At 37.9% G+C, this 23,490-nt stretch overlaps 1 long non-coding RNA gene across 1 annotated transcript; it reads left to right on the forward strand.

Annotated features, from left to right (window-relative positions):
• Positions 1–3,247: 3,247 nt before the first annotated feature.
• LOC131308463 (uncharacterized) lies at positions 3,248–15,768 on the forward strand. Its single transcript, XR_009194439.1, has 6 exons — positions 3,248–3,647; positions 3,748–4,093; positions 12,259–13,228; positions 13,743–13,805; positions 14,734–14,796; positions 15,384–15,768. It is a non-coding gene; the product is annotated as an uncharacterized LOC131308463 (long non-coding RNA).
• The last annotated feature ends 7,722 nt before the right edge of the window (positions 15,769–23,490 follow it).

Here is a 23,490-nt window from a genome sequence, read left to right on the forward strand (position 1 = left end):
TTGAGTTTCTTGAAGAACTCAAGAACTACTCAAGAACATGAAGAACAAAAGAAAGAACAAAGAAAGGACACAATTTTTCTAGAGAGAGAAGTTGCTAGGTGAAGGTGTGAGTTGAATGAGAAGCATGTGGTGCTATTTATAGGCAAAATTCTTGGCTCTTCCCCTCTCTCTATGGCCGGCCCTCTCTCTCTCTCTCTAAATCCTCCATGGATTTGATCCATTAAGTCATCAAATCAACCTTTCAACCAAGTCATAGCTTGTCCAATCCAAATCTTAGGTGTAAGGCTATGTAATCAACTAAGATCTTAGGCTTTTTAGGTGAATCTAGGTAATTATAATCTAGGTTTAGCTTGTAGTCAAGGTCTAAGGCTAATAAAGGCTAGGATTGTGTCATAATAGTCCATCATAGGTTGTCATTAGGCAAAAAATAGACTTAGGCCTAATAAGGTAGCTTGCAAGGCTAGGTTTAGTCATTGGATTTCATCTTTGGGAGATTTGTTTGGAAAGAAGGAGACAATGGTACAAGATTTGGTCATAAAACAAATATGGAAGTACAAATGGGGAGTTAAGTTTGGTTAGGGAAAAGATTCTCCAAGGATGAACAAAGATCAAGGAAAAATCAAGCATGGTACAACCAACCTTCCTTTCTCCTTCCTCCTCCTCCTCCTCTCTCTCTCTCTCTCTCTCTCTCTCAAGTACACACACACACACACACACACACACACACACACACACATATATATATATATATATATATATATATATATATACACAAATGCAAGAAAGAATAAGAAAGGTACAAAGTATAAGATTTCCAAAATCAAATACCTATTAAAGAAATCCAATTAGGCACATGCCTCTTTAAATAAATAAACTAGGGTACTTTGTAATCTAGGAAGATTAACTCCCCAATAATTAAATTCAATTGGGTACAAAACCCCAATACAAAATAATAAATGAGTACTTTGGAAAATCTTAGGCCTTAAAGGCTACTAAGGCTAATAAGTACTTTCAAATTAAAATATGGGTACTTCATCACATGGGTTTTTAAGAAGAAAAAAAAAGACTAGTTAAAAGAATAACTCTTTTACCCAATGGATAATAAATACCCTAACATTTATTGTCCAATGGTCAATAGCTACTAGGAAATTTTTATTAGAAAAAATAATTAAAAGTGCTTTTCAAAATATTTATCATAGTACTTTGTTTAAATCTTTCATTAAACCCTTTTAATATAAAGAATTGGGTTTCTATTATCCAATGGATAATAATTCCCCTAACTTTTATTGTCCAAAGGACAAAGAATAAAACCAAATTAATAAAAGGAAATAAAATAAGTAATTTTCTAGAGTTGAAAAGGTTGACTAGTCAAATCTACTTTATTGAAAGATTCTCTAGTCACATCGGTACTTTATTTAGTCAAAAGACTCTATTATCCAAGGGTCACTAACTTCCCTAACGGTTATTACCCAATGGGTAATAATTTCCTTTGCGGTTAATAACCATTGGACAAAAGAGTACAAGTACCATTTATTTTAAAATAAGATTTTGAAAGACTACATGTACTTTTATAATAAAAAGTTTATTATCCAATGGACAAAAATTACCCTAACCATTATGGACCAATGGGTAAAAGCAAAAGGTTCAAAAGTTTCAAAAGGTCCAAAAGGTTCATCTAGTAACTAGGTAAGTCGGTTGCTTGGTTCCTCCAAGTAATCGGTTGGAAATTAACTAAATTGGTCACGTGGGTTTTTCTAGTCAAGAGTTTAACCAATGACCAAAATTTAACTACGACGAATATTAATAAGAAATCATATAACACTCAAGAGAAAATAAGTAATTTAAATAAAATTTAAATATTTAACAAAATTTTTATTGACCAAAATTCAGGATCGTTACAAACAAGCTTGCACAGACCCGTATAAGAGAAATAAATACTATTATTCAATGCCCGTGATAAACCGCCAATAGTGTCTCAACTATTTTTCCATAGTAGGGCCAAAACAACATGTACGAATCCCGCACAACTCTTCTTTTCTTTTCTTTTCTTTTATCTCTCTGTATCCAGATCGCAGGGTGGCTCTCCGTTCTCTTGAACTTAACTTAAATTTGGAAGTTGTCCTTATTTAAATTTTTTTTGCATTTGTTAGTTTTGCGCCAAACTTTTGTGTGTTATTGATTTGTCTCGACGAGAGGAATCGAAAAAGTTTCTCTCCTTGGAAAATAAATTTGTTGACCTTCTAAAGCAAGACAAATCAAATGGGAATGACTATTTATGGGACGGGGTAAGCAAGCCCGGCCCATGGCCACCAATATAGATAGCCTATGTTGCTGTGCTTATTTTATTACCTGATCTTGTGATGGTGTGTTAGCTCTAAATTAGTAATCGATTCGAAACCACCCCAAAATCTTAATTTTAAATTCTGTCGGGAAAAAAAAAACACAAAGCTTACCACTTCTGGCAATGTCACGAACAGCTCTCTCTCTCTCTCTCTCTCTGGAATGGTAAACTGTCCAAAATCCAAGCTATGATCACCCTATGGATTTTTCCCTCCCTCCTATAATGTTTCATTTAAGAAGAAGTTTTCTTTTTTCCTCCTTAAATTGTGTAAAATTTATTATCTTTCCCTCTCCCTAGCTACCGTGTCTGTATCTTGATTTTATGGACAGAATTGTCAGGTCCCATGTCCATATCTTCCTTTGTATGAGCGCCTTTGTTCGTGTATGTGGTTCAAGATGGGTTCTTCATGTTGTCAATTCCATCCAGCAGAAATCCAACTCATTGTTGCTTTACAAACTTCAAGAGATCATTCATGCAAAAGATGAGGTATATCCAACAATGTCTCTATTACTTTTTTGATTTGAGCTCGGATATGTTTCTTGAAAATGATAAATACATTTTATGTGACATTTGAGTATGTTACTTGTATTTCCGAACTATATATATAGCCTCCCCAAGACACAACAATGGCACTCATTGAACTTTACAATGACATTCACCAAAAATGATATTCATAAAAATGAGTGCCGTAGAAGACCAATGAACTAACACTGAAAAATAAGGGAAAAATTACCATGTGCAACGCACGTGAGATTCCACTAGTTGCTAGAAATGATTTTGGGTAGAACATTTTGAGGGAAACTTGTCATAATCCTCCTCCTATATATAAAGGAGGAGTTTTTCGGAGGTTTTTTCAATTTGGCACCAATTTACCCTTTAATTTCAACCATTTTACGGATTGCCCAGGCAAAAAGAGTGAACAATATAAGGCCACTTTGCAGCTTCTACCGTCCTTTACTCCATCGGTGTCTCCCTCTCGAATCTTCTGGCAGATGACAACTCCCATGGCCTCTCTCTATATCTCACCCTCTCTCCCTCTATCTTCTGGGATTGTTCTTCGTGACTCCCATGGCCTCTCACCGCCGCCTCACGATCTCCTCACAAATCATGTGCACTCTCTCTCTCATCACCGCGCCAACGCAGACGATAGATCCACCACCGTCGACGCCGCCTCTCTGTCTCACCACCACCGAAGCCCTCACCGACGCCGCCCCATAGGCGATCGGTTTCCTGGCGTTGTCTCGATGTTGAACCTTGTCGGCCGACGTATGATCTTAAAGTCTGGGTCGAAGTGCTGAGGTTCAAGGTACAAAAAGATTTTTTTTTAATTAATTACCAAAACTGCTGTTGTATACCATGCTCTACTGATTGGGGTTTCTTTGAGTTTTGATAATCAGTAATTTTAGGGTTCCTCTAAATCTGAAAAGTGAAGGCATTGGGTATTTTGTTCCAATGGATGTGAAATCCCCCAATATTCAAGTAGGTTGGGTTTGGATTTCATCGAATGCCGTAGTTTTTTAAATCCCCCAATCTTCGAAAGCCCTAATTTTAGATTACGATTTCATTGATTAGGGCTTTGGTAGCATTGTGGAGAGAGAAGAGTTTCCTGAAGATTTCGACAAGTACTTGCGCGCAGAGCTCAACTGGTCTCGATTGGAGGACGACATTAGAGAGAAACCCACGTCGCCGGTTGGGTTTTCTGGTGTCGAGAAGACGACAGACCACCCTATGCTCCTCCGGTTTTCGATTGCGGTTTCAGTTTGTCTACTTTAAACTACACACACCAACTACACAAAATGCAAAATAAATGATCTCAGTAAGGAACCAAGGACTATATCCATTTACCCGAACAACGAAAAACATCAAATTCATAATCAAGTTTCTAATTGAATTTAGTGAATTTGAGTTTTAAATATTTTTTGGGTCAATACAGTGAATTTGAGTTGAAAGTGAAGGATTCTCCATTGTCCTCCTTGTCACACTAGGAGTACAAATGGTAGTTGAACGCGATACCATCTATCCGAGGGTAATAATTGATGGTAAAAATATGGTTCATGAAGTTGATGTAATCTACCTTGTCAACCAAATCAATGTAAAATACAGACAAAACAGATAAAGGTGGATGTTCCTTTTGAGTTATGCATACTCAATCTCGGGTTTCATTTTTTCCTTTGTGCTTATTTTAAAGTCTGTTTGTTGTTCTGCATACCTGTTTTGATGTACCAATAGAAACTCAAATATAATTTGTCTCTTGACATCACAATTATTGTTTCGTTGTTCTATGAGTCAAAGTATTATTAACACGAAATCTCAAAGATAGATTTCAGAAATATGTAAACCAATAAGTACATATTTTTGTTGGGCAGTAATGTAAGAAAGCTAGAAACTTAACACAGGGCAGCTTATAATTGTAATTCTTCCATGTATGTACTGATCGTGTACCCACCTGCTTAGTTACGATTTCGAAGGAATTGAAGACTTGACCATGTCGATGACAAGATTGCCAACAAATCTTTAGCAATCGAGATGGGAAAGCTCGCGAGGCTTGTCGTTTGAGATGATTAGGTTTCCTGTGTCGTGAATTGAGAATACATATGTCTGAATGATGCAATAAAATCTCCGATTGACAATCTGTTAGTGACATAGTTTGCTGTGTGCATGATGATCAATTTTTGGAGGGTTTTCGAGTATGGCTACGAACGATGCTGACATTGCTGGATGAGGACTTTTGCGTTCTCCGGCTTTAAATTCATGCCTTTAATGCGTCTATATTATTGCTACTGCTTGTACGGGGGCTTTGGTGTTGTGAACATCAAAATTAACAGCCATGTCAAAATTTCAGCATCTTCAAACTTCCTGGCGTACAGGCTATTGGGCTACAATTCCTTCTTGCATTGAGTGTGTGCTGTGGTTTGTTTATGTTTGTGTGTTTGTTTATATACGCTACCTGACTTTAATTTTTGCTATGCCCTATTTTCTACGATTACCAACTGCAGGAACAACAAGAAGCTTCTGGGACGCATCAGAGCATTTGATCGGCATTGCAACATGGTGTTGGAAAATGTTCGTGAGATGTGGACAGAGGTTAGTTCTATGCATCACATCAGAACTCCTCCTCTACTTTGTCAATACTTTTATAGTACCGAATACTATTGAAGGTCCACTTGTAAACTCTATGTTTTTTGCTCAGGTACCAAAGATTGGGAAAGGTAAGAAGAAACCTCACCCAGTTAACAAAGATCGGTTCATTAGCAAGTTGTTCCTCTGAGGCGATTCTGTAATCATTGTTCTTAGAAACCCTAAGTGAGTGCTTGCGACCTTAAAGTGTGTTGCAATAAGAAGCGCCCCAAGCGTAGGGCTAGGTCGGTTATAGCATAATAAACTCGGAAGTCCGAGGTCGAATCCACAGGGAGCCAATAGAGCTAGGCCGGAAGGTTTGCTTTACGAAGGGTTTTTAGCGTTAGGACCGCCAACCTTTAGATTTGGCGTTGAGACGGCCAACTTTTGAGTGGTGAAATTCTCTCTACCTCCTAACGTAATTGAAAACAAAGATTGACTAGAAATTAAAAGCGGCAAGGTCTAGGGGTTCATTCCGCCCATAACTTAGGCCGTTCAATGCTTCTCTTCGATAACTCAAATGAGAGTCATTGTCATTTGATCCCACTCGGAAGATATAACCATGAAAATCAAGTTTAACTCATACAACGGGGTTTGGAAATGGATGAAAACTCGTTTAGGCATTTTATCGAACACAAAGAGAGCCATGGTTCTAAGCATTGGGTGTGCCAAAAGACTTGTCTACACCCAATCAAAGAAGTTAACATCTCTAGGTTTAGACCAAATATTAGAGCTTAACAAGTTCTTTGAGGCATTTTTGCAAACACTTAGAGTGACATAGCTCCAAGCATTATATGTGGCAAGAGATCAAGTCCTTGCCTACACATAATCAAAGAGGTTAACAACCCTAGGTTTTGTTACATAAAAACGAACTTAATCCATTCACAAACCACATTAAGTACAAGAAATGAAAGAAGCCATTAAACTACCCAAGTCACGAGATAGAAATCACCCCATGACCAAGCCTTTATCACTACTCAACCATAAAACAAGAATGAAGAACAAGCATAAAAAGATAAATACGATTCATGGATAAAAACGAAAATAAACTTAAGATTACGAAAGATCTCAACCGTACCTACAACATTAATGAAGACGAAATACCTCAAAACCCAACTCTTCAATCTCCTTTGAAGAGAGATGAAGAGTTTGAGAGGAGAGGGAGGTAGAGAGAGAAGTTCCTAGGGCTGAAAATTGAATGATACCCTACGAAAATGAGGTTAGAAAGTATTTATAGGCCCTCAAAGTCGGGTTACAAAGGTCCAAAATACCCCCAAGTCAAAGTGCAGTCGGGTACAAAAACGCAGATTTTTTCCAGGTTGTACCGGTATCACAAAACCTCGATACCGGTACAAGTCTTGTTTCTCAGCATTTTGAACCAAATCTGTCCGAGTTGTACAGGTATCACAGATCCGCGATACCGGTACATTGCTGGCAGAAAACTTCCAAATTGTTTTCTTCTTTCCAACGGCCACTTTGATGCCCCGAATAGCCTTCGACCCTTCTTTACATGCTCCTTGGGACTCGGTGGCGGGATGCCACATGGTCTTGGCTCTTTGGATGCTTTCGGGTTGTCCTCCTTAGCGTTCAAAACGTCTTATTTCCACATTTAACCTGTAAGGGCCAAAAACACCAACTCCGCGCAATATCAACTAATTAAAGTAAATTATGCACGAAAGAGGGACAAAATTGGTATCGATAAGCCCATTTATATACACTAATGAGGGCTTATCACACCCCCCAACTTGGACTTTGCTAGTCCCTAGCAAACTTAAACAAAAAGCATCTAACTAATGCTGTGCAATCTACCCTTGAAACAACATACGATACTATACTCAACATAAGACACGACAAGAGTCCACAATCAACACCCCTTCGAACTCAATCACATGCAACCCACGCACATGCATACAATGAACTAAGGTGAACAAATTATGCCAACGGCCAAGCAACACACATCCACCTTGAATTTCAATTCCAGGACTCAAAAGAGCGTACTTTGATATGAACTTGCACAAAGCAATATACTAGAACATCCCATGATAAGCGCTAGCAAGAATCGCAATAGCAAGAGACAAAAAGCTATGCGTGCTAATCAAAAGAGCGCCGACAAAGAGAGCTAAGCAATTATTCACAAACAAACTGAGCTAAGGGAAATTCCACACTAAATTAGCATTAAATATCGATCATGCATCAAAAGGAGTTAGACTAGCGTACATTAAGATCAACTAAGGACTTTAGTAGCTTATAATGACCTTGGTGCCAAGAAAAGGGAAACAAAAAGGGTAGCGGCCATAAATTTTTAGCTTGGTTTCAACTACCCTTGGCCACTACCATCCCTTAAACTACCCAAGACACAGCCACTTGCCAGCCAAACACCAAACAAAGTTATGAAAAATAAAGAAAAACTACTAATTAAGTCATACTAGAATTACTACCACCGACTCCACCACACTTAGTCGTCCTCCTCATCCGGCTCCTCACAGTATTGAGCTTCGAACTCCCCCTCCTCATTGGACTCTTTCTCATCCAAAATATATGCTAGCCCGGAGGTCTAATCAATCCTCTCATCATAATCGTCACCCCTCTTTTGAATTAGAGTTTGCTCTTTCATAGCATTTCTTTGATTTTTCTTTGAAGAATAAGGTCATTTGAGGTGAGCTTTGTAGTGAGGGAGATTAAGGGGCCAATTTCAAGAGCTTTGGAGAGGAAGATGAAAATTTGGGCTTTAACTTTTGTAGTGGGAGAGGAGAGATAGGGAATCACATATCAATTCTTCGCCCTTTTGCATCCCAACCACTTCTGTCACATTCACACCACCCCAAACCACCTTAGATCATTGAAACACAATTTCACGCAACCCTCCAACCATCCGGTTACCTAAGTTTGAACAAAAACGGAGACTCGGACTACGGTTCAACAATTTGGAACGAGGGGACACATTTGTGGTTTTATCACGCAAAAATTGCCTTGTATCATTTCCTACGTATGCCAATCAACTCCCATATGATGCATAAAAGATATCTAAACTACTCAAGTATGAACAAACAGATATTATTCACGCAAGTGCGGAAAAAGAGACCAACAAGCATGGGATGCTTCAAAACGAACTTCAACTCTAGGCGATGCATACTACTCGACACAACTTGGAGCTCAATTTGTTCAACAAAGTTCATATATATGCTTGCACATGGATTCAACACATAACCAAATTCGAAGGGGTGCACGACTCTTGCCATTATTTGAGAAAATTGAGCATAAACAAGGTATCTAGCACTTGAAATCACTAATTACAAGGGAAAATTGCACAATTTTTTTTTTTTTAAATTTTCTATGCAAAACCGAGAAAATAAACTAAACGCATAAACCATCCCCCCCAACTTGAAATATGCAGTGTCCTCAATGCAAAAAGCATAAAAATAAGGAAAGGGATAGAACAAAAGTACCGACGGGATGGAATGTCAACCACCCTATACCTCGACCAAATTGGAGGATTTTGGGTCATCGCCTCTATTCATCATCGAAACCGCTTCCAAGGCCCACTCTTTCGGCCCCACGTTCGGAACCATAGCTAGTCGCACAAGGCCATCACCGGAGCTTTCTTGGGCTTACAACCGCGACACATAGTCGCACCCATGCTTAGGGCTCCTGAATGCCTCACTCACCCCGGCTTCTAGACCCAAACTACCAAGGCTGGTGCGGTAGCGTGTTGCCCTGCAAAAGACTTAAGAACCGACTACCTACTAAGAGACAAATGACATTAGTACCGCCGGCTCAAGGTAGCCCGGCAACAAAAATTATTATGAACAAGTATTTAAATCCACCGAATCGTCACGTGATTGAACGAGTACTACTTTTCTCCCCATCTCTCACTCAAAGCGTTGTAGAATGAGTCATACAACAACTTTGAGTTAGAGACAGGTGGCTATACCAGACCATCAAAAGAGAAAAAGAAAGAAAAAAAAAATGCCAAGTTCAAACATTTTCAGCCAAACATGGATTTCGAACATTGAATATGTCATCAAGAGCTATTACCATGAGCACATCACTCCACTCCAAAATCTTGGTCAAAAATTGAATTCGGCCATACCACAAAAATAGATACTTTGAGTAAAGTAATTGCCGAATTCGTTTTAAAAATTTAAGTTCAACCAAGTGCGCATTCCAAACTAGATTGATTTTCAGCCTGTTGACAAAATCTACAATGTAAGGATGGTAAACCACATCAAAGTCATCAACACCAAGAAAATCAATTAGTTCCACTCCCTCAAAATCTTGGAATGGTGGAGACTCAACAGGAGTGCCGACAACATCTACAGAATTCTCACGAGGAGAACATTGGACATTAAACTCATCAAGGCATTCTAACTCCGAGAGTTTTTTCAAACCTAAACCAACCTCTTCAACAATGACAAGTGGCTTTATTTCCTCTTCCTCAACATTTAAGTTGGCCTCTTCAACATTGACATCATTAACCCAAGATTCAGAATTTTCGGCCAATTGATCAAAGTAATCCCAACTTCCATTAACGGTTTTATCCAAAAATACACCATCAACCATCTTTTCTACAAGCTGTCGCGTTGTAGAATTTAAACTTTTATAGAAAATGGGAATAAGGTGCCTTGTTTCACAGCAATGCTGCGACCAATAGAGTATGGGATATCTAAACCGCCACCAACAACATGCAAAAGGCTCTTCATCAAGTTGATAAAAATTTACGATTTCATGTAGCAGCATATGAGTCTCATGAATTGGGGAAAACTTTTTGAAAAACTGATTTTCCATATCTTGCCATGTAACTATTGATCCTGGGTTCAATGAATCAAACCAAGTCTTAGCTCTATCTTTCAAAGATGATGGAAATATCTGAAATAAGGCCACTTTATCATTCATGCAAAGCTCCTCAAGTTCTACGATGTGCGCACATGGATTTTCAGAAGCTAACCCATGAAAATGGGGCAACACTTGAAGCATGTTTGGCTTACCACTAAAAACACTGGCAGTAGGAAGGACTATTTCCTCATTTGATGCCACCATTCTACTACAAAGATAAAAATAAAAATTGAAAACAAAAGATGGAATACTTACAGTGCGGTGTAAAGCAATACCTCCAAGTTAGCTACCAATTGATTCCCCGGCAACGGTGCCAAAAATGCTTGCGACCTTAAAGTGTGTTGCAATAAGAAGCGCCCCAAGCGTAGGGCTAGGTCGGTTATAGCATAATAAACTCGGAAGTCCGAGGTCGAATCCACAGGGAGCCAATAGAGCTAGGCCGGAAGGTTTGCTTTACGAAGGGTTTTTAGCGTTAGGACCGCCAACCTTTAGATTTGGCGTTGAGACGGCCAACTTTTGAGTGGTGAAATTCTCTCTACCTCCTAACGTAATTGAAAACAAAGATTGACTAGAAATTAAAAGCGGCAAGGTCTAGGGGTTCATTCCGCCCATAACTTAGGCCGTTCAATGCTTCTCTTCGATAACTCAAATGAGAGTCATTGTCATTTGATCCCACTCGGAAGATATAACCATGAAAATCAAGTTTAACTCATACAACGGGGTTTGGAAATGGATGAAAACTCGTTTAGGCATTTTATCGAACACAAAGAGAGCCATGGTTCTAAGCATTGGGTGTGCCAAAAGACTTGTCTACACCCAATCAAAGAAGTTAACATCTCTAGGTTTAGACCAAATATTAGAGCTTAACAAGTTCTTTGAGGCATTTTTGCAAACACTTAGAGTGACATAGCTCCAAGCATTATATGTGGCAAGAGATCAAGTCCTTGCCTACACATAATCAAAGAGGTTAACAACCCTAGGTTTTGTTACATAAAAACGAACTTAATCCATTCACAAACCACATTAAGTACAAGAAATGAAAGAAGCCATTAAACTACCCAAGTCACGAGATAGAAATCACCCCATGACCAAGCCTTTATCACTACTCAACCATAAAACAAGAATGAAGAACAAGCATAAAAAGATAAATACGATTCATGGATAAAAACGAAAATAAACTTAAGATTACGAAAGATCTCAACCGTACCTACAACATTAATGAAGACGAAATACCTCAAAACCCAACTCTTCAATCTCCTTTGAAGAGAGATGAAGAGTTTGAGAGGAGAGGGAGGTAGAGAGAGAAGTTCCTAGGGCTGAAAATTGAATGATACCCTACGAAAATGAGGTTAGAAAGTATTTATAGGCCCTCAAAGTCGGGTTACAAAGGTCCAAAATACCCCCAAGTCAAAGTGCAGTCGGGTACAAAAACGCAGATTTTTTCCAGGTTGTACCGGTATCACAAAACCTCGATACCGGTACAAGTCTTGTTTCTCAGCATTTTGAACCAAATCTGTCCGAGTTGTACAGGTATCACAGATCCGCGATACCGGTACATTGCTGGCAGAAAACTTCCAAATTGTTTTCTTCTTTCCAACGGCCACTTTGATGCCCCGAATAGCCTTCGACCCTTCTTTACATGCTCCTTGGGACTCGGTGGCGGGATGCCACATGGTCTTGGCTCTTTGGATGCTTTCGGGTTGTCCTCCTTAGCGTTCAAAACGTCTTATTTCCACATTTAACCTGTAAGGGCCAAAAACACCAACTCCGCGCAATATCAACTAATTAAAGTAAATTATGCACGAAAGAGGGACAAAATTGGTATCGATAAGCCCATTTATATACACTAATGAGGGCTTATCAGTGAGAGGTATGTGTTCTTCATGGTTTCATTGATTATGTGGAAAATTCATAGGTGGAGTTGTGGTTTCATTGATACCTATATTAAAACTACTGTTTATTGGCAGGCATTCTCTGAAAATCTCATTGGCTTAGAGCTAGAAGATTGGGGAGCGCGTGGTACTTCAATTAGTTTACCCTTCTTTTCTATTCCAAATTTCCAATTTGTTGTGAAGCCTGTCAATAATGCTATTGTAGCGTTCTTTCCCACCAATACTTTTATTATCTGTTGATATCATTATCTGATTGTTTAACTACCAATATTTGTTATCTGTCAATAATGCTATTGCAATCCTTAGTTCGTTAAAGCTTGGTAGAAGATATTGGTTGATCACTGTGCAGTTAATGACTGGAAAAAGGAAAACTTGATACGATTATATGCGATGCTACGTAAATCTATACACTAATTTCCGCAGGTAAATTGCTCGTATGCTGCCAGTGTCATAAATAATAATGTTCAATAATGTGCTTTAGGATCCCACTTATAGAAATGGCTTCTGTAGAATGATATCATGACTACTAGATCAGTTGTTTTGAAAATGACACTGACCCTTATTAGAGGATAATGGATGGTACCAGGTGAATTATAACATGGCTGATCGTCTTGATAGGGGAAGCAACTAAGGAACTGAATTTGCTCCCGCCCCTTGCAGTCCTTGGAAAGGAGCATACCATTGCAACACGACGCAGTTGTCAGGCTGTACATATATCAAGGAGGCAAAAGGTTACTGCTCGATTATAAGTTACAGCGGGGACCTTCCTTAGAGGGCCTGTTAAAAAGGGGGAGACTTTTGGTCTACAGATTTTCTCTCTCTCTCTCTCTCTCTCTCTCTCTCTCTCTCTCTCTCTCTCTCTCCTCTACCGCTTCACTCCAAGCCCTAATTCCTTCCACAAACCCCCAGCCATGGACGACAACAACAGCCAACAACCCAACCTCATCGCCGCTCCCCCCCAACTCACCCCCGATGACGTACGCTCCCTCCTCTCCTCCTTCACCGATGATCAGCTCCTCCAGTATGGGCACTGTGCCACGAAAAGGTTGGTACTTGCTCTTTTTTGATGTTTTCTCTCTCCTTTGCTCCTTCTTCTGTGCGAGTGGTTGTTGTATCGTCCTCTGGTATGAGGTGAGTGCTCTCGGATCTCTCGTTTAGGGTTTTTTTTTGTTGGTAAAATTCGGCGTTTTTAGGGGGTTTGCTTTTATTTTTCCCCGAGTTGTCGGTTGTGCTTGTTTGCGAGTGTCGGGCTGTTTGTGATTACTGTTTGTGGTTATGAATGTGGTGGGTACATTTCTTTGAATATTTCCCTTCTGCATCGAAGCTATGTTAGGTTTTCCGGTCGTGGGTTTCGGGTTTGGTGGGTTCATTCTACAGCATTTCATTTGTTTGCTATTTTCTGTGGTTTATTCAGTGTGTGGGGTGTTCTATTGTGTCTTTCTCTTTTTCTTCGTGCTCGAAGTAATTTTAGTTTTTCCTCTTATGCTACCATTAATAATTAGAAGCATCAAATTTAAAGGAAATATTGTTATTGATTTTAGCAAGAAAAATTGGTGCAGCGTTCGGAAGGTATTTTGCTGGCTACCGATTTTGGCAAGGGAAACCGGTGCACCATTTGGAAGGTATGCCCGACTTTTGAATGTTTTGGAAAATTTAAAAGACTGGAATGTGATGCTTATTTTACCTATCTTCAAGTGAGAAAAGCAGATTTTGGGATGATGGTTGATTTTGGTGGATATTATAGATAGTGCCAGATATTGATCCGTTTAGTTTTGCTTCATATGTTTTGCGAGGTGACTTTACGCACGAGTAATCTTTTTTTTCCCAGGAACGTGGCACGGATGATCTGTTATTTTACAGTGTATGTGATTCTGACCTGAGGGAGGCTGCATTAGTCAGAAACGGTTGAATAGACATTGTTGAAATATAGGGTTCTCTAAGTTTGCAAATTCATTTGTTGCAATAGGTTGCTCTCCTATCTTTTGATTAGGAAAGCGGCAAATGCTTCCTATTTAAAGCTCAGGAAAAATCAATTAGATCTATTGGTGGGTAATCAATTAGATCACTAGGTAGATTAAAAAGTGAACATTTTGTTGGGTTACTTAGTGGGATGGTTGATGGTGTTGATTATCCCTTATAATTTTAATACATTCTCGCCAACTCATGAGTTGTCATTATAAGATCCATACATTGTTTGGTATGGCTGACCATGCGCGTGTATTCCCTAATTCCTTATGAGAATTTGGAGTAGGAGAGGCTTACTTTTGACTGGTTTTATGAAATTTTTATTTGGTATACATGTTTGGGTTCAATTTGAATTCTTATAATGTGCTTGGTGGCAGGGTTATCCTTGCAAAGATGAATTTTTTGTGCCACATTTGATGTACCAGTTTATTAAGGAAGTGTGAAGCCACCAATGGCTCATTTTTCTGGGGACACATTGATATACAGCTTCCAATGGGTCTTTTTTAAAATGATTTACTCATTAGTTGGGCTAATTTGTCATGTCTATTTCTTCCTTTTTCTCTGAAAGATATGTTCACTGTGCAGTGATCAATAGGGTGCAGGGATACTGGAAAACAATGACAGAACCCTGTTCCTTGGTGACAAAAGGTATAATTGCTTACTCTTCAGTGTATATGCATTTGTAAAAAGTGTGGTTTCAGAGGTTTGCAGATCTAAAACTTCAAATGCCCACAGAGGTTTGCCCTATTTCGGTCAGATCAAAGTGGATTTCGTTGGTTTGGTTCAGTAGTTGATCTGAAACACCATGACAAGCCGTCTAATCGAACTGTGATTATCTTCTGGTTATCATGCTACCCACTCTTGAGTTCCGGATTGTCGTCTTCCCAGTGGATGATGACATTGAAAAAATATATAGTTGGTTTTGATGTTTGTAAGGTCATGTTAGGTGCCACAGAGTTGCACTTGTGGTATTGGCCTAGACAGGGGTTTTAGAACTTTGGCTCTATGCACCGATGCACGTAGGCCGTGCGTTTTTGTCTTGTATTCCTCCTGTAAGTAGTTTAGGAATTAGTTTGTAGAAACTGGGTACTTCGTATGTGCTTCTGTCCAGGCTTAGCTTTTGTTGTATATCTATCTTTCTCTCTGTTCGCCACTTTGACATGTTATCGAGTTTGCGTAGTCTTGAGCCATATTCTGTTTTTAACTGTGCATGTGATACCTTTTTGGTTTTGCAGATCAAAATTTGGTTTCTTAAGTGTCTTGACAGTGGATGTGCATGGTGCTTGAATTCATAACTTGGATTCTACACTGGTTATGGCTTCTTCTTGTCGTTTTGGATTGCTGAATGGAAAACAAATTCCCACTTGATCATCCCTTCATTGTAATTTATAGGCATGTGCATGTGCTGCTTGTGTGAAAATATACTGCATTGGGGTTTGGTCCTATCGAACCACTATTTCTTCGTATATATAGAAAGTTCATTGGTTATAAATTCTTGGCAAAAGTTATCCAAGCCTCTTCTTTGCAATTATTTGCAGTCATGAACAATTGGTTCTGGATATGTGCCAATATTGATGGATGATGTATGTGCCATGATAGTTTGGGTGTTTTGGCTTGCAAATCTTTATGTTCATATGTGTATTTCTGTGGCGCTCTAGCTGCTTCTTCACAGACCTCTGCACGTTTTTGTCTACATTTATGTCTTCATTTCTGGTCTACTGTTGCAACCAAAAAAAAAAAAAAAACAACTACCTCAGCCTTCAAAACATCAAAACAATTCCTGCAACGGGCAAAAAACACCTTCTTCAACGGGCATGATTCTCGTGCTTAGCACGAGGCCGGACCTAGTTTACTAAACAAAAAGGTAAAACTAAATTATTGAAAAATTCCAATCGGGAACACTTAATCCACCATGATCTAGCCTGATAGATCGATTAATTAATCTTACCGTCCACAAGAAAGGGGCCAACTTATACTTAAGCAAATTCCCGTGTAGACTGCCTAACACAGGAATCGAAAGAAAGAGAATAAGAGTCAAAACTTGAACGCCAACCAAAGATTTCCGAAGGCTCCTAGATGCTAGGTGACAATCAGCCAACTCCTTCGTCTCTCCCCTCTTTTTTGTACTTGCAGAAAAATACTAAGTGCTCCAGACCGTTCTCCAACACACATTGGCAAAAGAGAAGCCCAAGCAGCTTCAGGCCCCGGAGAAATGTTTCAAATTGGGGGCCGTAAAGATTTAAGCCTCTTATACGTTGTTGACTGTTGTGCACAGTTATGTGTTCATTTGAGAGTGCATGCCTGCCTATCTGAATAAAATTGGCCCCGTTCAAAAGCTTAGGAGGCCCAAAAAAATGCAGTGGCAATGTTCAAATATTTTTATAATTTGACGCCTAGTTTTGAATATGGTTGAAAGAGATGGTGTACCGTGTTGTTCAATTTGGTTTTGCTCGATGATAGGCACGCAAAGTAGAATTTCATTCAGTGTCGAAGCAAAGCCTGTGGCCATGGAAGTCGATTAGTCCAAAATTTCTTTTTCCTTCCTCTTGTATCAGCTTAGTAAAAAAGAAAAAGAAAAATTAGTCCAAAATTGATTGAGGAAATGTTAGGTTACTTGAAATTGTTCCATGAAAAGGAACGTGAAAGAGAAATAAACGGTTGAGACAGTGTTGTGAATATGAACCGTTCATTTCTCTTTCGTAGATGTTCTTTTCATAGAACACTTTCATATCCTATATCAATCCCCATTGATTGGGTCATTACCCTGACGAAGTCAATGATCTTGAGCGTTATTGGGTCCACTTAGGAGACTAAAAAGCCAGCCCAACCTTCAACCCTTTCACGTGCACATTGGTGCCCAAGAAAAGAGTATTTGTGTTCACACTTTCCTTTTTACAATTCATACGTTCTTTTTTGTCTTTATCCATAGCAATAATTGATCTCTTGAAAATGAGTTAAATAAACGAGTGAAGTTGAATTGCGAGGGTTTTCCAACATTTTGATTGGATTATGTAGTTACCTTGAAGCTGATTCATCTTATGGCGCCAATAATGGAGCATTGGTTTTTACTGTATGTTTTAAGCTAGCTGGTTTGAATTGGTTCATTAAGTTAACTTCTCTGATACCATTAGGCTTTGATTTGGGGGTATATGGTTCCGCAACATAATAGGTATAGAGGGTCACTGTTTCAGTGGTATTCTGAGAGCAACCACTCGGTTCATATTGCCAAAGGTTAGCTCTATCTCTAATCATCCTCTATCTATACCCCCAATGATTAGAAACTACATAGATACTATTGTTGTTGTAAGCTAGCTGGTTTGAGCTGGCCGTGTTTTCAACAAAACCTTCAAAAACCAGATAAACAAGTACAACACGTTTTTAAAGATGACTGCGACAATTTAACATCTCCAGCATTTAATTAAGTAAAAGTTTTTATTGCTGATATGAAATAACTTAAGCGGCAATCATGAATTTGAGTAAAGGTGGCAAACGAACAGGTCTGGACGGATTGAAATGGGTTGCAGGTTAAATATGGGTGGGTCAAATATGGGTTTAAAAAAAATCAACGGGTTGAAACGGGTCAGATCGAATATGGGTCAAGCCAAACCCAAACCCGACTACCCCGACCCGTTTTATTTTATTTTTATTTTTAAATATAAATAAATAAATAAATAAACTAATTCCCCTATATCGAAACTCAGACTTGCTAAACAAAAATACCACATCTACGAACCTTTCAGAATCGAATAAGAAAAAAAAGCCGCAAGTCATGCCTTAAAAAAAAACCTTAAAAAAAACATTAAATTGTCTCTGGTTTTTTTTTTTTGTCTCTATTCAATTTTATTTTGTATTTGTTTGTTTTGTGACAAACTTTTTACCTCTATTAGTTCGTCTCGACGAGAGAATCGAAAAAGTTTTTATTTTTATTTTATTTTACTTTTACCCTAATATTTTTTGCAATATTCAAGATACTTTCAAAAAAACAATTTTAAACGGGGTCGAGTCGAATATGGGTTAGGCCATACCCAAACTCGACCTGACCCGACCCATTTTCTATTCTAGCAAAAAATTCACAATACTGTACGTACCAAGAAAAAATGTTTCGAAATTTTCCATTTCACAAACTTTAACAAACTGGATAAAAATTACAAAAAAACTTTAATGAACAGGTATCGAATTAAATTAACCAGCTTTAATTAGAACGGAAACTCATTTAAAAGGTGACGTAACTTGCTGAAAGATTAAATGTGCCTTAGGGTGGATTTGGATTAAAAAGTTAGGAGTGACTTTTTTTTTGTCTTTATTAAAAAAAATCGCATTTATCAGTTTTGTGTCAAACTTTATGATTTATTGATTCGACGAGACGAATCGAAAAAGTACAAAAAAAATTGATTGGAACTCATTTTTTTAAAAGACAATTTTTGACTTCTTTTTTTTTGTCATTTTTTGATTGGAGCTCGGCTCGTTAAGAGAGGTCGATTAAAGAGACTTGTTTAGTAGTAAATGACTAAGGTCATCCACAGTGGTATAATCAAATGCCAATTGTTTTTAAAGTTAACAATGTTGGTGCAAAAGATTACTCACAATGGTATAATCAAACTTAGCAACATCCTTAGAAATAATCAAATTTTGGGCTTTAGATAACCAAAACTAACAACATTTTTCAATAATCAAAATTTGTGGATCCTACACCACATAAGTTAACTAGTTCCAAAATTTATATACACACGTGTTTCAACTAGTATTTTCTTCTTCCATTCTTCGCCCACTCTTTTTTTTTTTGGTTAAAAAAATAAAATTGAAGAATAAATTTTTTATGTAGCCAAGATTTTTCATTATTCTATATCTTTTTCACTTCGCCAACAAACTATTTCTCTTTCTTTTCCTCCAAAAGTGAAACTCATATCTCTCGATCATCTACAATTCAATTCATTGTCGCCGGATTAAGGTATTTCACTCTTTTTTCCTATTTCTACTACCTACGCCCAAAAAAAAAAAGGGAAAAATCATAATAGGAGAGAAGAAAGTTACCGATTTTTTTTTTCAAAATTAAGATAGGGAATCGATATATTTTAACTCATAAAAAACGTAAATGGAGGGAAGTGAATGACGGGAAACAGGGGGGAGAGAAAATGAAATTGTAGTGGACCTCACATTTTGATTATGGACTAGAAGTGACCATAGTGAAGCTTAACATTGTTAAGCTTAGCAACCTCTTAAGTGAATAATCAAAAGCTGATGTGTCAATTTTTGGTTATCCTTTTTTGATTATACTACTGTGGATGGCCTAAGTTCGACTCCTTAAAGCTAGAGCCGAGCTTAAGCTCAAATTTTTGACTCGTTTAATAAATGAACCAAGCTCGACAAAGTTCGGATTGGCTCGTTTGCAGCCTTGTGCTTGTGCAATCCACGGAATTTAATATCCAGCTAATCAAATCTTTTTACGCGTTTTATAATTTTGTTATACTGAGTCTAGCCAATTGAATCTTTTCGTGCATTTTTTAATCAAATGAAGCGTAGCCTACACTATTAAGCTAAGAGAGAGAAAGAGGTGTTGGGCCATTTTTTATTTTAACTCATATTTAACCCACTCTCAACCCATTTAAATATGGGTTGATATGAGTTCAATCCATATTAACCCATTATATAATATGGGCAGATTGGGTTGGGTTATAAATGAGCAAATTTGAATGGGTTAAGAAATATGAGTTTGAATTGCTACCTCTAAATTTGAGTTTAAAAAAATCATCAACAGCATAGTTGCAAATTGGGTCTAAATTAAGAACCGGAGATGCAAATTGGGTCTAAATTTTTAATAGTGAAACATTATATCTTGAAGAGTGGGTTGTAGTGGTTGGAGTCTTGGAGATATATGCTTAATTCATAACTTCGTTTGCTGACCGCTAATGTTATTATATACTTGTATATATAATTATGTGAAAGACGTTTCTACGTCAACAAATGACTTTGACTATTTATATACTCTTGTATAATGAATTTCACGTACATAAGCATCCCTTAATTTATATTTATCTAATTACTAAGTACTTTTTTTTGATCCGCTAAGTCTATTTATAATATTGTTACTTCACTTTGTGCAAATTTCATGTTCAACTTGTAATAAGCAAATGAGTGTGGATAAACAAATTTAACAACAATGCTCAAAAACACCCAACATTTTAATAAACAAAGTTACAAGTCTTTTAGTGAATAATCAAATTTCATTCATTCTATAACCAAACTTAACAACTTTTACCAATAATCAAAACTCAATACCTAAACTCAATAACTCAAAAACACCCCACATGCATTGGAATCGTCTTATCGAGACCAATAATTTGGTGTGGTCAGGTGCGTGATTGGAACTCGTTTGCGATTTGGACAAATGTGTATTGTGTATTGTGGGGGTTTTTTTGGGTTAAAGATGCAAAAATAACCAATGTAGAGGTAGATGTTGTTACGTTTGATTATCGACTAAATGGATAATTAAATGCTGGCGTGACATATTTTGATTATTGGTTTTAATTATTACCATTGCGGATGCTCTTAAGAAATAGCAGTATGATGTTGTGGTAAGCTGCAACCACTATTTAAGCAAAAAGCAAACGCCATACAATTGATAGTATTCTATTAAGCACTTTAATAGAACACTTTGTCATCAAGTCATATTATTTAAGTGTAGGGATGGAGTACTTGCAACGTTTATTGATGAGGTCAGTATGGGTATTGGCGATTATGTCGGCGGTAGAAAATGGATGCAATGGGTGTTTGGAAAAAGAAAGAATTGCTCTCTTGCAACTCAAACATTCCATCAACTTCCCAAACCGCATCGATAAATTGCCATCTTGGGAGGAAGACGATAACGTGGATTGTTGCCATTGGGAACGTGTTGAGTGTAATTCCACTACGCATCGAGTTATTAAACTTGAACTTGGTGGTATAACAGGATACTTTCAATCAGATGGTTATTGGCATCTAAATGCCTCTATTCTTCTCCCATTTGAATCACTCCAAAGCCTAAACTTGTCTCAAAACCAATTGCGTAGTTTCGTCGGGAATGAATTTTTCCTTTTACCCAAGTATTTTGAGAAATAATCACTTTTTAGCGCCAAAATGTCTTCTTTTTTTTGGGCTAAAAATGGTTAGGTAAAAAAAATAAAAAATACTTTTCCGATTCCTCTTGTCGAGACGAAACAATAAATTATAAAAATTTGGCGCAAAACTTACAATTGCTAAAAAAATTCAAGTAATGACAAAATTTCTAGATTTAAGTTAAGTTAAGTTAAGTTCAAGAGAACGGGGAAGTCCTTGACCGAAACAACACCAAATTAAGGACAAACATTTATTTTGTATGTACAGCGGGCTTCACAACCAAGTAGAGGACTAGTGGACTAAAAATGAAGTCATGGGGTGTTTCTGGGCCTTGTTTAAGTTAAGTTCAAGAGAACGGGGAAGTCCTTGACTAAAACAACACCAAATTAAGGACGGACATTTATTTTGTATGTACGGCGGGCTTCACAACCAAGTAGAGGACTAGTGGACTAAAAATGAAGTCGTAGGGTGTTTATGGGCCTTATTTAAGTTAAGTTCAAGAGAACGGGGAAGTCCTTGACTTAAACAACACCAAGTGAAGGACGGACATTTATTTTGTACGTATGGCGTGCTTCACAACCAAGTAAAGGACTAGTGTACTAAAAATGAAATCGTAGGTTGTTTCTAGGCCTTGTTTAATGCAACATATGGGGTCTCTAACTAGTTAAATCATAGTGTGAGTTCCCAGTAAATGTCTGTGTGTGTGTGCATTTTTATTGCTTTTTTTACATGATGAAAATTGTCAGCTTAAAAGTTTTGAAGCCAAAGACTTTTTCATTTGTTTCTTTTGCTTTTTGGCTGGAATAAGTGAAAAAGCAAAAAGCCTGCTTTGAAACTCAAGTTATCTTTGAAGTTTCTGATGCCTGTTGGGGTTTTCCTCTTCAATAATCAACTTTTTTACCTGCTGCAATAAACACCCAATCAAATAGGTAGCCATGTTTAGTGGGAATAGGTAAGGCATCTCTTGTCTTTACTTAAATTTGAGTAAAAATTTTCAATTAACATGAAGTACTCCAGTAGACAAATTCAAGCATAAGCGTGAATTTGAGAGGAGAAATAATAACCTTGTAAAATTTGAATATATGTCCGTCTTTCTTAATTTAATTTTGAGTAAAAATTTTGTGTTTAACTCATTTTGTTATAACTTTCAATCAAGAAATGATGTGGATTTCAAGGAATTTTTACCCAAATTTTGGATTCTGTATGGAAAAAAAGAAGTGTTAAGGGCCGGGATGTTCTAACTATTACTCCATGTGACTGATTATTCAATCTTTCTGAGCACCATGTGGGCCGGGATGTTCTAACTATTACTCCATGTGACTGATTATTCAATCTTTCTGAGCACCATGTGAAGGTGCTCCGGTAGCCGTCTCCACCACACGTTGGTGTGGGAGCTACAAACTTCGAGGTGGAGCTGAAGTCCACACCAATGTGAAAAACTAATGGTTGGTCTTGGGGTACCGTCACGTTGTACCCCAACACATTTCACTACCACACATTCCTGTCGAGTCCATTACTATGGACTCCACAAAAATGTTTCGTGAAAAAGCATGTTGCAGCACCGCCGCGTGATGCCTGAAGACTGCTAAAATAATTACTGCACCAATGTGTGATGGAGAAGGCACGTGGCATTGCAATGCTCCGGGACCAAGTAATAAATTTTTGCGTTCAATGATTTTGCTACCAATCCATAATGGGTTGGGGGCCACACCTCGGGCTGTAAATAAATTGAGCCATTCGCAAACTGTTCGAGACTCGGCTCTGCAAGAGCTCGTTCGAGTTCGATTCGTCTGCTAAACGAACTAAACCTGAACCTCAATTCTAGGCTCGTTCCATAAATGAGCCGAACTTGAGCCTAACGGTATTCGGTTCGGTTATGTTCGCGAACCTCTACTTAAATTTAATTAATAATTCAATAGGGGTCTATTTGTAAATGTAAAAAAATTTAAGGTTGTATATATAATTCAATACTTATTTTTCTCCCAAATTCTATACGATCAATGAGATAGTTTGGGTTCGCTTGAGTTTAATGAGCTGAGCCGAACCAAAGCTGAGTCTTGACGAGCTCAATTCGAGCTTAGATTCGGCTCAGCTCGATTCATTTGAGTTTAACGAGCCAAACTTGAGCCAAGATGTTCAAGTTCGAATCGAACCCGAGCCGAACTCGAGCCAGACTATTACCCTAACGAACCCAACTGAGCCGAACCCGAGCCTTGAAAAATTTTAACGAACCAAACTCGAGCCAAGTTG

Source organism: Rhododendron vialii, chromosome 11a, assembly GCF_030253575.1.
Source record: "Rhododendron vialii isolate Sample 1 chromosome 11a, ASM3025357v1".
Classification (NCBI taxonomy): Eukaryota; Viridiplantae; Streptophyta; class Magnoliopsida; order Ericales; family Ericaceae; genus Rhododendron; species Rhododendron vialii.